Here is a 14,791-nt window from a genome sequence, read left to right as displayed (position 1 = left end):
GCTGCTAATGGCAAACAGCATAATCCAGGATTTTAAATGATGATCCCCTGCTCATAGCGGTAGTACCTCAGTCTGCGGAACCACTCAGGGCTGGCAAAAGATTCTTAAATTTGAATAAAAATGTATGTAAAATAAGAAGATTAATCAACACATTTAGAGCATGTCTGTTGGTCCATTCATCAAGACTTGCCTTACACAGTGTACAGAGCAACTACATACAACTTATACAACAGCCATAAGATTAAAACCACCTGCCTTATATTAAGTAGGGACCCTGCTGTCTCGTGATTTGTTAACTAATAACACCAACTCTGTGTATATATTGTAAATCTGAAGGTTTTAGGGTAAAATGTCTCTTTTTGAGTTTAACATTATGAATTTTCCAGTGTTGATTTTGCTGAGCATTTGTAGGCTGGTAAAGTTGTCCTGGTTTTAACACATCAGCTTTCTGTTCACTTGCTGTCTAAAAATTAGGATTGGTTTTAATGTTGTGGCTGGCATTGAGAAACACACCGTTTTCCTTAACTACAGCCTCCCTGTTGTTCCTACTTGTTTGCAGCTGCTACCCTCCTGATTTGCTTTCTGGGATGCACTGTTGCTCTTTTGTCCATTTGCTCATTTGCTTTGGAGCAGAGTATCAATTCTAAACACACAGCCTCTATAATAGCAGCAAATTGCTAAGGAGACAGCAAGATAGATGGAGAGAGATTAAGTGAGTGAGAGAGAGAGAGAGACAGAGAGAGAGTGCTCTCGGTGCCTCACCTCATGTGTGCATCCAAGGTGTGGGGCTGAGAGGTAATCAATAGAGCTGTGAGATTGTGTGTGTGATGCATGTCAGACAGCTGTGTGTGTGTGTGTGTGTGTGTGTGTGTGTGTTTGTGTGTGTGTTACATGCTCAGCATGCGATATCCTGGTGAGAAGGTGATGCTGGTAGGAAATCACATTCCAAGGTGCCAGCAGAATGACAATGCTCATGGCTACACACACACACACACACACACACACACACACATTAGGCTAAAAGGTGTAAAATACTATTTGATTTGTTTCTGCTTTTCTTCTTTAACATAAATGATTAGCACCATCTTTTTATGCTTATTGTCTCTTCAATTTAAAATGTGATTAATTCACAAATACAGTTCTGTGCAAAAAGGATTTAAATAAGCAATATACTGTAATTGTGTTTGTATTAAAGTGACAGTCTTTAGTTAGTACTTTTAAAATGTGCTTTGTGGTGCAGGCTCTTTTTAGAGTGGATACAACTAATGCTAATTTTATTAAGAACTTGGTTGCAGTCTTTTACATCTAACAGCTCTATTCAGATTCATTTTTATGTGTTTCTCTTATGTATTGATGTGTGAATGAGCATCTTTATGTTCGCAGTTCACGCTTTTATCCGTACCATCAGCTGTGGTTGCTCAGGTTACCAGCAATAACCAGCAATAGTCATTCACAGAAATATTCCTGGATGTATGTTATTTTAAATTTGTCAGATTATTAATGAATGGTCAGGCTGTAAATAAATGTGGCTATTGACAACTAACTGGTTTTGCTAAAGCCCTCTAAACATCCATTTCACTTCACTTTACTCCATTCATTCATTATCCCTATGATAGAAAAACAGTTAATATTTTCTTGCCTTTTTTAAACGAAAGAAATAATTCTCTTAAACATTTCACACCACACCATCTACTCCTGAGTTTTAATTATATATAAAACCTCTCTTTCATTTTCTCTACACTAATTCTCACCCACACTCATATTGTTCTCTTTATACTGTCTTCTACATTTCAGCAGTGCTCTTCTCCATCCACATCTCACTATCTTCTATCATTCTCTCTTCTCTCATCAGAGAAGCAGTATAAAGGAGGTGGTGAGGTCTGCAAGGTCAGCAGAATGAGACATGTGTGTGTGTGCGTGTGTGTGTGTGTGTGTGTGTAAAAGAGAGAGAGAGAGAGAGAGAGAAAGAGAGAGAGAGAGAAAGTTCCATAAAGCCATGCAGCTGAGGTTTCTCAGGTATAGATTGTTAAACCCCGTGTCTGTCTCTCAGTGTCTGTGTGAAAAGTGAAGCGAGATTGTGAAGGGAGATTCAGAGCAGGGTGGGCTGGCTGCCCTTTAAAATCTTCAGCGTAACACACATTACTCATTCTCTTTGAGCTTCCTCTCTGCAGCCCACCCTCAACACTGCTGCAAAGAACTGATTTCATATCTCTCGCTCTCTTTCTCCCTTTACTCCCTTTACTCTTTTCCTGACCTCTCGTCATTGGCTGATGGTGTGTTACAGAATAAACCTTTATCAGGCTGTATATAATGATACCCTGCATAAATTACTGAGCTTATTGTGTTATGACTAAGTAAACTGTAAAATTTAATTTAAAGTTGATTTTATGTATTTATTAGAATTTAGGAAAATGCTTGCTGTTTTAAATCACCTAATAACTCTAAATAGTAATTTTTAAATGTTGACATTTTAGATAGCTAGTATTTTGGCAGTGCAAAGTATAAGGGAATTGGGTCTTAGGAGAATGTGTGTATGTTTTGTTTAGTTTAGTTATAGTGGTTCTGCTGCTGGAGTGTCACTGACACTCCTGATATTGGGGTGTAGAGTGGATAAGGGTCTCTGCCGGCAGAGCCAACATTTGGAGAGAGAACTGATGCTCTTTAGAGGTTATTTAATGCAATTTCCCTATTCTAAATAAAGTTGCTAAACAAGACTATGGCCGGGCTTCAGTATCCGGCCACTAGTGATGTTACTGTATGAACTGAACCCTAATATTATTTTTTCTTTTTCTGTTCTGCTTGTCAATTCATAGTCTCTCTGTCTCTTTCTTTTTCTCTCTCTCTTTTCCTCTCAACACACACACACACACATACACACACATCGGCTATTTGACTTTCACCTCGTTTTTATTGTCCACACTCATGTGTGCTAATAGAGCTGTCAGATGGACAGCGTTTTTTACAGCCTTAGGCTAGCTCTCAGTGCAAACAGAGAGAGATAAATGACTAGGTCTAATTCTGGGCTGTTTTATTGCTGGCCTGTAAAAGCAGTCATTTACATATGAGAGAACAGACACAGGGCAGAGACCCATTCTAACAGGGGTAGTCCTCTAGGCCTGAAATAACTCACTTAGATACATACTAATAATGACTATTGCTATTCATCAAATGAGACATCTTTTAGCCATGACTAACTCACCCAGAACAAACACTGCTTAAGAGCTTTGGCCCAGTACATGTTTAAATTGAGCTTTATGATTCCAGGGCTGAATCCAGGTTGTGATAATGCATAAATACAGAGAAAATAAACTGCTGTTAGATGTGTTGATTATTCATGCTTTGTAGTCGATGATATTGAGATAATGTCTGCATTGAAAAGGGCAAAAATAAGATCGCTGGGGCGCCGAGTGGTCCAGCGGTCTAAAGCGCTGCCACTACGAGCAGGAGGTCGCAGGTTCGAACCCCAGCTCATGCAGCGTTGCCATCAAGCTGCCGGCGTCAGAGGGAGCAAAATTGGCCCTGCTCCCTCTGGGAGGGTAGATGGCGCTCTCTCCCCACATCACTCCTACGGTGATGTCTGCAGCACAGGGCGTCTGTGAGCTGATGTACCGGAGCCGAGCCGCTGTGCTTTCCTCCAAGCGCGCTGGCTGCTCGGTAATGCTCCATCAGCAGCAGCTCGAAAAGAGGCGGTGGCTGGCTTCACATGTATCGGAGGAAGCATGTGTTAGTCTTCACCCTCCTGGTGTGCTGGGGCATCACTAGTGATAGGGGGAGTCCTAGTGGGTGTGTTGGGTAATTGGCCGTGTAAATTGGGGAGAAAATGGGAAAAATTTGAAATAAAATTATAAAAAAAAAATAAATAAATAAGATCGCTGTCTATGGTTATACAGAGTATGAGTGCTGATCAACACTAATAACATTTCTCTTGGTTTGACCTAAAACAACTAAACATGTATGCGTAGTGTTTTCTCAATTAAAATAAATGAGTTTTTTTGCGATATTTCATTATTTCTTGTAGACGCTGCCTACTTCATTTGTATTCAAAATTCTGCACACAGGCTATGATCAGGTATGGCCATCCCTTCAACTAATTTCACTGGTCACTGACGGTTTGTGGCTTGAGAGTGCCTTTCCAAAGCATGGTTAATGATGAGTAAAACTTTAGTAAAACTCTTCAAAGTCTTCGCATTGGCTCCTGGCACCTTCTTTTTTCATGCTGGGTCTATTTTTTCACTGACACTCACCATCAACATGTTGTCTTTACTTCTGGCCTACCTTCTCTTAGGTTTTCTTTATATAGATTTTAATGGTTGCTTGTTAACCATTTCTCTTCTACAGATAATGACCACTCGTGCACTAAAATCTAAGTTTATGAAAACTGTACTGAGATGCATTGTTTCAGTAACATACAATATAGTTTACACCCCAAGTTTCCTCTTTACTCTACTCAAAATAATTGGGTTTTCATGCTTAATTTAAAGTAAAGTTAAATAATTATATTTTGCTTTTAGAGTATACATAGAGTATACATTATACCATGCTAATGGATTGTTTATTTCAATCTGTTATTTATTTAGTTTAAACAAAATATTCAAACAAAGCAGCAGTTTATGAAGTATGAACAGATCAGTCTCAAACCTTATCCGGGCAGGATTAGTTTCTCAGGGGGTCTCAGGAGGTATTGGAGTTCCTCTGTGATTTTATTCCTCTGTGGAATTACCATGTATGTGTTTTTCTTAGACATCCTCTGAGAAAATTACAGGCTGAATTATCTACTGTTTTTTTCTGAACTCCGTGGTCCTCCGGTAATTTTAGTCCCGTCCGGACGCACATATCTGAGTTTCGTCTCCTCACATTCAATAAAATAGCTACTTGGCCACTGGCATGCACCATAATTACACATTGGACGCACGTTTACATGCAGATGCACGTAAACACAACAGTGAGTGGAAATGGAGGAGCTACTGAACACAATGTTATGGACCGAGAAAGCCAAAAACTCACTGGTCCTCCTGTTTTTTTTTAGTTGCAGTCCGAATGCAAGAGTTTTATCACGGAGTAAAAGTGTGAAATATTTTTCACAAGACGGCCCCCTGAGAAACTAATTCTATCTGGATAGGGCTTTAGTGTATGAAAATTGTACTCTACTCTACTTGAAAGAATTGGGTTTTCATGCTTATTTTTTTAGTAAAGTTAAATAATTAGATTAGCTTTTACAGTATACATAGACAATGCCAATGGATTGTTTATTATATATTATATCATCAGTTATTTATTTAGTTTAAACAAAATATTCAAACAAAGCATCAGGTTATGAAGTATGAGCAGATCAGTCTTACAGAAATTTCTCATTCTGTGTGTTCTTTAGTGCTTCTAGAATGCAGTAAGTCTTTTAAAGCTAAGGAAATCCCAAACATTTAGAGCTCAGCACTCTCCCCATATCCCTCTGCTTTTTATTCTGCCTCTTACCCATCCCTCTCTCCGCTTTGTTAGGCAGGAATTGCAGAGGTGTTTGAGTATTAAACTGATGTGACAGGCTGAGGTAGAGTACAGGGGGGACAGAGACGATAAGAGAGGGATGGAAAGAGGGATGAAGGGAGAAAACATGTTCTAAATATAAAAGAGGAGCTCTGGCAAATCTCAGTTTTATTGATTCCTTATGTTCTGTTTGAGACTGAAAAAGTGACTGTCTGAAAAGTGACTTCATATCAATAAAATATAGCCATATACCTGCAGTCTATAGCAATGTAAGGACTAGTCAAGAGTACTAAGAAGTTTTTCTGCATATTTGTTTATTTACTGGATCCATTTAGGTTCTCTGTGCTAATTAGAATGAAGTGCTCTCCATTTTCTATTGTTTTTCCGCCAGTGATTTTAGGTGCAGTCATTTGTTTCTATTAGCCTCGTCAGGTGCACAATGAAGCTGCGGCTTGGACTCCTGCTGGTGCCTTCTCTCTTATTTCTTTACAGCCTTATTACCAAACACTTGCTTTTGTCCTTGAAAAAGAGTAAATTATTGTCCGTTAGCTCTCTCTCGCTCTCATTTTCTCTCACTCTCTCTTTCCCTCTCACACGCTCTCTCTCTCTCTCTCTCTCCCTCTCTCTGTGTAGGTGTATGTATATGTGTGTGTCTGTGTTTTTGCACCTATGTGCAAAAATAACTTGTGACTGGCTTTTTATTTGTAAGAGACAAAACAGAAAAGAACCAGATATAAAATACTGGGAACAAAAGGAATATTTGTCTTGTTTTGTGCCGGTTTATGATCATTTCATCTCTACCTCAAATGGTTTATGCAGCCACCAAAAAAGAAATATCATTTTACTGGTATACCTATAAACAATATTAACTTTAATCCTGCAGGCAGCAAATGTGTTTGTCTATTGCACATGAAGCAATATTACTGAGAGAGAGAGAGAGAGAGAGAGAGAGAGAGAGAGAGAGAGAGAGGGAGAGAGAGGGAGAGAAATAGAGAAAAGAGGAATTCTGTCCTCTGCCTCATGAGAGACAATTACCTTGCGACAGAAATACCACCTGTCATGTTCCTCTCAGCTACAGAGGCCTGATGTGGACACACAGACACAGCAGGGTAGAGTGTTGGCTGTAAAGCTGTCCATGCATTCCTGCATCCACTGACAGCAAAGGTCAATCAAATCTGAATTTAATGTAGGAGGACAGTTACAGCACCTGCAGCTTCACTACTGAGAACATGAGATACAGTGCAGTCCATAAGAAAATGGACAAAGATGCCCAGTTGTGCTCAAAATGAACATGTTTTAGTAAAAAATATATTACCAAATATTTGGGAATATTAGGCTTACAATGATTTTTCTGAACTGTTCTGTTTCTGGAACTGACTGAGTGTATAATGTGCACCTTTAAAAAAAAAAAAAAAAAAAAAAAAAAAGAGTTTTTGCAAGCTTTGATTTTTGGAGGATCTACTGCTGGTAGCTTTGCTCACATAAAGAGAAGGTGGTAACCCTTTATAATATAGCCCGCATTTTAAAGGGGTTCCCTTTACTTAATAACTTCTTTGCATGAACCAGTACATTCAAACTGCCCTACCGGTACTTAACTGTATGTATAAATAAAGTACAACCAGGAACAAGAGTGTAACAACTGGGTAACTTTCTGAAACTTACCTTGTACTTTCCCAACAATTATAAGGTAACTGTTCTCTATGAATCAGCAAATACAAAATACTCATGGGTTCCTACTCATACTTAAATGTAGGTACAAATAAAGCACGCGAGAACCTGCAATTTCCCTAAACTTGTGGTGCAATTTTCATATAAAATATTATTTAATCATTTTGAACTTTGTTCACGGCAGTTATGAAGGCTTTATTCCAGTCACATTCCAGTGAATTATAATTCTAATAATTTTATATGTTTGAAAAAGAAAATGAGAATTTTTCATTTTTGAGTTTTAAATTTGCTTTTAAAACTGTCAAGGGTGGAGTAGGAAGAAAATGTATAGTTTGTTATGTCAAGAGTAAAATACAATAATAATTATATATCTTCAATAACACAATCAGGAATGCTGAGTTTTTAAAGAAAATGTATTAATTAATACACAGAAACCACATGGTTTTATATTAATGTTTAATAAACCCACAGCTCAATTCATGTTTACTGTTCTTACTCTCTAAGTACACAGTACTTACTCAGTACTTACTTAGTTTCTGAGTACTTAAGTACTTAGAAACAACAGGGAGCGGGCTGTATTATTTAGTGTACAGTGTTTTACCATTCTTAAACATGGGCTGTATTATAAAGCGTTACCGAAAAGGTTTGTTACTTGGTTGGATTGACCAATATAATTTGTAACAAATTCAATTACAAATTCTTGGATCAAATGGTAAGGAACAATTGAACACAAGTGTTAGTTTCTACAGCGGGAGTGGACAGTGGAAGCTGGAGTCTAGCACAGATTGCTGATATTTCCGTTCTAAAATACCTTCTAAACCTGGTGAGCTGAATCAGGTGGGCTTTAACAGGAAAAAAAAAACACAAATCTGTGCAGAAATCTAGCCCTCCAGGACCTGAGCTGCCCACCTCTGGTCTACAGGTTCTACATCAAAATGGTGTAAGAGGCTGCTATCTAAAAAAGAGGCCAGTGGTCCAAAAAGCGTTTTTTTTTTTTTTGGTTTTATGAATATAACAAAATCTTTGGGAGAATGAACATCCCTTAAGCCCCTCCTCTCACTCTAATATCCTATAAATTGCTGTGACATGTCCCCCGGTCTTTTAATGTGCCCAACTGTGCTAATCAGTCCCATCGGGCTCAACCAGGCACAACTGAGCAGGGCGTGCCTCATTGTCAAAGCCTCGTCAGCTAACAAACCATTTCTGCTTCATTCGTGCAATTGTCCACCTCGTCTCCTCCCTCTAATGCTCTGTCTCTCCTTTCAGGTTCGGCTTATCACACAGGGGGACTGACATCCTTCACCCTACAATCAGAAGCTGCCTGAACTCCAGCCCAAAGAGTCCTTTCCCCTCTCTTCAGTCTCTTTTCAAATAACCACACACTGATGGCTTGTTCTGAACTAGCAAAGGGCACCTTTTAGCTTAACCCTTTCAAACCCGAATGATGTGCCAGTGATGGAGAAATATAAATAACAATAACAACACTGTTTTCTGTCTGTAATGCACACAAAAGAAAGACTCTAATATTTAAATATAAAATCTATATAAACATTAAATCCAATGAACTAAAATGAGTAATTGTTTTTTTTTTTTACATCTATTGGATTGGAACCCTATGTTTAACATTTTTATTTTAGATTTAATATTGACCTTGATGTTCACAAACCATCCCTAAACATTAAAATAAAAAATCATGGAAAATGTGATAAAAAATCACATTAAATTAGTAACAATTAACTCTCTCAATTTACCTCTTTTTTCCAGTTAGTTTTTTCCAGTGCAGTGGGCGGGGCTAAGCTATTGTTTCATTGGCTTATACATTTTTTCATTGGCTCGATAGTAGTCTATTTTGATTAACAACAGGTCTCAATTAGTGTTATGTGCAACAAAACATAAAAAAAAAAATTCAAATATCATGTGCAGCTAAACACATAAAAAATGTATTAAAGATAGCTGTGGAATGGATAAAGTTAATAACATTAAGCTTTTTTAATTGCCTTTCCAAGGTCTTAAACTAAAATATGTGAACTGTGCATAAAAGTCTAGTTTGTGCCAGAAAACAAAATTTAATTGGCAACAAGAATTCTTTCACTACCGTTAATAGCTCCGCTAAAATGTTTTTTTTTTAGTTGAAGGCTCCGCTTCCTGTATTTAGTGACCCACTATTATCACATCACACATATAATGTGCAAGCATTCTCTTTTACTAATTTTTCTTTAGTCTTACACAGTATACAGCCAATCAAATCCACAATAAATTGTGCCAAAATGAGAAATGCTATTGACTGGTAATGAGTGACTTGTTAAATCATAAGCTGTTCCAATTTAGTCCAAATGTTCCTCATTTCTTCCTTCCACTACACATTCCTCTTTATCTTATCTGTCATGACCTTTCTATTTTATAAGCTTTTCACTGGTTGGTCACGAAAAAACATTTTATGTTTATGGCAGTTTATTTTATGGCATTGGTAAAATAACCATTAAAACACCTTTACGTTCAAAAATGTATAACATTCACTTCCTATATGAAATGGCATGCATACAATCCAAAGGTTTATGGACAATTAATTATCAATTATTAAGTCTTTTTGCCTTAATAATTCATTTCAGGATTTATCTTAGCTTTGCTTCCTTTGTATTTTGTTTTCTCACTTTCAGTTGTGCAGTCCTGCACCTCTGTTTTCTTTTCTTTCTTTTTTTTTTTTTTTGCGCTGGCATCATGTGGCGGGCACTTGTTTTATGAATAGACACGCATAGCCACTGGGGGAAAAGGGAAAAAAGGAGCGTATGCCAACTACCAGTGCCAGCCTGAGCAAAATCCTGCCTGGCATCACTCAACATGAAACAGTGTAATGAAAACCCATCTGCTGCAGATATGAAGCCAACAATCAAGTGTGTGTGTGTGTGTGTTGTGTAAATGCATGTGTCTACAGTTTTCTGTCAGAAGTATTTACCATGTTAGCAAAAACAGCTTGCTGCTGAAAGAAGATACAGTTTCAGAAAGTGAAACACTGTAAAGTCTTTGGCATTTTTCACTCCAGCTGTGTTTCCATTAACAGATGTCAAATCACTTATTGCTAAAAAAATGAGATAAAAAAGTTACGTAAAAAAATGTATTATATATAGATGTTTTAGGAAAGAAATACTGTATTTTTCACACTATAAGGCACACCAGATTATAAGGCGCACTATCAATAAATGTCTATTTTCTTATAAATTATATAAAACTAAGCTTGGATAGTGGGTAATGCTAATGCTGCTTCAGCAGTGGAGCAGCAGGCTACAATCCAACAATACTCACCTCTGAACTGCGAAAGCGCTATAGGCAATTTATTATGTAAAATGTTTTTAATATGCTATAAAGCACAATACATGTTCTGCTGGTATCATAAAGCCATACTTTCCTCCTACTTTCTGGCCAGTATCACTGCAGTGTGTGTCTAGTCCTTCATTACCCTTTAATCGCTAACTCATTAAGACTGGGAAAATCAGCAAAGCTGTCTCAGCAGCAAATCAATCGCTTTAATTGATCAATTAAAAGCTGAGGTGCAAAGAAAATCTCCAAATGGCTCACGGTGCAACCTTAAGGGACTAAAGCCACACAACCATGAAATAAATGTCCCTCTGTTAACTCAATGCTATTGAACAGCCTGAAGGAGTCTTGCTAATGTACAGAATAGTGCAAAGACCACTGTGTGAACTAAAAGTGTAATTCTTGTATTATTAATTCACTGTTTGTACAAAGAAAAAGCACAAAAGCTCTCTAGTTCATGCATTTGTACATATATGTACAAATGCATGAACTAGAGAGCTTTTGTGCTTTTTCTTTGGAAAAGTTGAAAAGGTGGAGTGTAGTTTACTCAAGTAATTTAATTTAACTATAGAAAATTACACAATTACACAATTACTAAATTATAATCAGTAAAATCAATAGGCTATTATGAAAATAGTTCATGAATGCTATTTAAAAAAGTGTAATTTTACCTTTTACATTGATTTGGATTTCTAACATTTTCTGCTATGTTCTATAGAACATAGCAGAAAATGTTAGAAATCCAAATCAATGTAAAAGGTAAAATTACACTTTTTTAAATAGCATTCATGAACTATTTTCATAATAGCCTATTGATTTTACTGATTATAATTTAGTAATTGTGTAATTGTGTAATTTTCTATAGAAATCCAAATCAACCTTTTACATTGATTTGGATTTCTAACATTTTCTGCTATGTTCTATAGAACATAGCAGAAAATGTTAGAAATCCAAATCAATGTAAAAGGTAAAATTACACTTTTTTAAATAGCATTCATGAACTATTTTCATAATAGCCTATTGATTTTACTGATTATAATTTAGTAATTGTGTAATTGTGTAATTTTCTATAGTTAAATTAAATTACTTGAGTAAACTACACTCCACCTTTTCAACTTTCCACACATTAAACTTGCACTTCAAATTTGCACTTAACTTTGTTAATATAATTTGCCAACAATTACTGGAGATACTATGTTATTTGAGGTCAGTACAACTCAAAATGAGTAAATAAAACTGTATTGTAGGTACACATAAATAGTAGAAATTAAGTAAAGATAACTTGAAAATAACAGTTATATTTACATAACTTTTTTCAGACAATCAGTAAAAACAACTAATCATATTTTTAGAGTGTGGACTCTTCTCTCTGCTGCATTCAAGGTCAAACAAAAAGAGCATGTGGAGGAGGTTTTTCCTCATAAACTGTCCATTCTCTTAACCATGACATCATCTAGTATTTGACATCATTATTTTAGCTTATATTTTAAATATTCTATCTATAGCGTATCTAATATTGTATTATTTAATTTGTGTTTTATATATTCTATATATTCTAACTTATCCTATGTGTTATGTATTCTTCTTGTTATCAGGCAGTCATTAAAACCTTTTACTGCTAGCTGTATCTTGTTTGAATATATACAGGGGTTGGACAAGGAAACTGAAACACCTGTCATTTTAGTGTGGGAGGTTTCATGGCTAAATTGGAGCAGCCTGGTGGCCAATCTTCATTAATTACACATTGCACCAGTAAGAGCAGAGTGTGAAGGTTCAATTAGCAGGGTAAGAGCACAGTTTTGCTCAAAATATTCTAATGCACACAACATTATGTGTGACATACCAGAGTTCAAAAGAGGACAAATTGTTGGTGCACGTCTTGCTGGCGCATCTGTGACCAAGACAGCAAGTCTTTGTGATGTATCAAGAGCCACGGTATCCAGGGTAATGTCAGCATACCACCAAGAAGGACCAACCACATCCAACAGGATTAACTGTGGACGCTGTAAGAGGAAGCTGTCTGAAAGGGATGTTCGGGTGCTAACCCGGATTGTATCCGAAAAACAGAAAATCACGGCTGCCCAAATCACGGCAGAATTCAATGTGCACCTCAACTCTCCTGTTCCCACCAGAACTGTCCTTTGGGACAATAAATTATTGTCAAAAAAGAGACTCAATAGATTGTTGTACATTTGTATTGAATTTATTCAAAATAAAACTAGAAAACTGGAAGAAGCCCATTATAAAAGAACACAAACTGCTTTTTAAAGTTATGGAAGTGCGTTTTAGGTCAGAGTTAGGTCTGTCAAAGAGAAAAAGGACATACGAGAGGGGGTAGCTTTATAAAATAAATAAAGACTGTGAAAGAGTACATTTGCATTCAGATTGTAAAAAACATTTCTCTCTTTTTTTCAACTATACTTCCTCTACTTGATGATGAAAAAAGAAGCATCTCATTAAGCATGAATCAAAGAATGATGTAAACACAGTGCAAGATGACCTCAATTAGCTAAGCTGCTGGAATGCTCTCTGCTCCAAAATCAAACATAATGTTTTTGAGGACTGAATATTTCTTCTTTATTTGTTGCCATAAAGTGATTCTACCCAGTCAGAAGCAACTAGCGTGTGGTGAGAGGAGAAATTAGTGCAAGAGAATTTACCAGCATGACCTAGGACAAGAAGCAAAGCAGATTGTTCACTGTATACCAAGTTTGTCCAGTAAGTGTAATGTTTTAACAGTAAAAGCACAGTTCATGTATTTTAATGCAAAACAAATTTGCTTTTCCACCAAATTCCAGTTCTAGAGCTGCGATTAACCCAAACCGAAAAAAATAATTTTGCACACTGGCCAAGACCACCATGTCTATCTACTTTTAAGAGAGACATTAAGCTGTGCATGCTGCTTCTAGAGCTGCGTTCAAATACATAGGCCTTGGCTAAATATAAACCCTAGAAATGCAGCCTGCTTTTAGAAGTCTCTCTTGTGATCCTTGGTTATCCCTAAATTTCTGTGTAAAAAGAAAAAAATGCACCACAAAAATTGTGAGAAAATGGCAGGAAGACTCTGGAGTAGAGTTTGTTCTTATATCTCAGTGTTCCACAGGCTACTGAGAAAGATTCTTTTACAGGGCAGCCTTAACTGCAGTCCAGACTTTGGAACGCAGCTATAATGTCCTCTACATTAATTGGTATGGGTGTTAATCAGTACGTCCAGTTGACACAAAGTTAAACATGTCTTAAAAGTGGGCTCTTGAGTCTCATGCATTGGACATGAGACAAACGCATTTAAAGCAGTTCAAACTCTCACATACCACACAGTAGGACAGCACCCACCCTTGTGACCTGTTACTTTTAAATCATTTTCCCACGGAGTTCTCTTTGTTGTATTTAATAACTTTCCAAAGAAGACGATGTAGGAGTGTCATATTTGATGAGTAGCATACAGTAAGTCATCTCATCATTTGTTTTTTTTGTTTGTTTTATGATGTTAAATATCAGTTTGACCAGAGTCTGTGAACTTATCAAGCCTTGTTGATCTTACACTTTATAAAACCACTTAATTACACAACTCAAAATCCCAATCTGAACAAAACTTAAGGGAGATGGTTTAGAAGGATTGGTCACTTACTGTGAAAATGTATGAAGATGCAGCGGTGTAAACAGCTGTAAACAATGTAAAAACAGTTCTACCATAAATATTCTTTTCTACAGAGTTTTTTTGTCATGCTCATATGTCAGAAGATGTGTTTTGCTTGAACTATGGGCTACACTGCCCATTTGATTTCCACCTGTATCTGCAAGATGTCAAAAAACATGCTCAAGCACAGATTCAATGAATATAGAGTACAGACATAAGGCCAACATTAACCAAGCCAACTGAATTGAAAATAATATTGAAAATGATGCACCTCATTCTCGGTGCCCCCTTGTGCTATGAGTAGGCTCTTGTATAATGTAGGTATTAAACACACGCTTTTGTTTTCGTCCAATACATTCAGACATTCAAACGTGTACAACACATGTTGATAACACATGTTGGTTCAGCATACTGAGGGCTCTGCCAAAAAATATTGGGAATGTCATTTAATGGTCCAACAAGTACTAGTTTGTTAGTTACTGCTTCTGCTACTGGAGGTTGGAAACAATTGAAAACAGTAACACATTGTTTTTTTATTATGTAAAAATAAACAATTTTATATTCTTTCAACAGTGATTCAATTTAAAGTATTCTATCTTGGGTATGAGGTGGGGTTATAATCATCCTTTACTCTATTAAAAACAGAATAAAATCTTTTTTAATAGCTTTGGTTTAGGAAGAAACAATAATTGGGCC

This window comes from Astyanax mexicanus, chromosome 5 (assembly GCF_023375975.1).
Source record: "Astyanax mexicanus isolate ESR-SI-001 chromosome 5, AstMex3_surface, whole genome shotgun sequence".
Lineage (NCBI taxonomy): Eukaryota > Metazoa > Chordata > Actinopteri > Characiformes > Acestrorhamphidae > Astyanax > Astyanax mexicanus.
The sequence above is the reverse complement of the archived record's forward strand: the minus strand, read 5'-3'. Positions refer to the sequence as shown.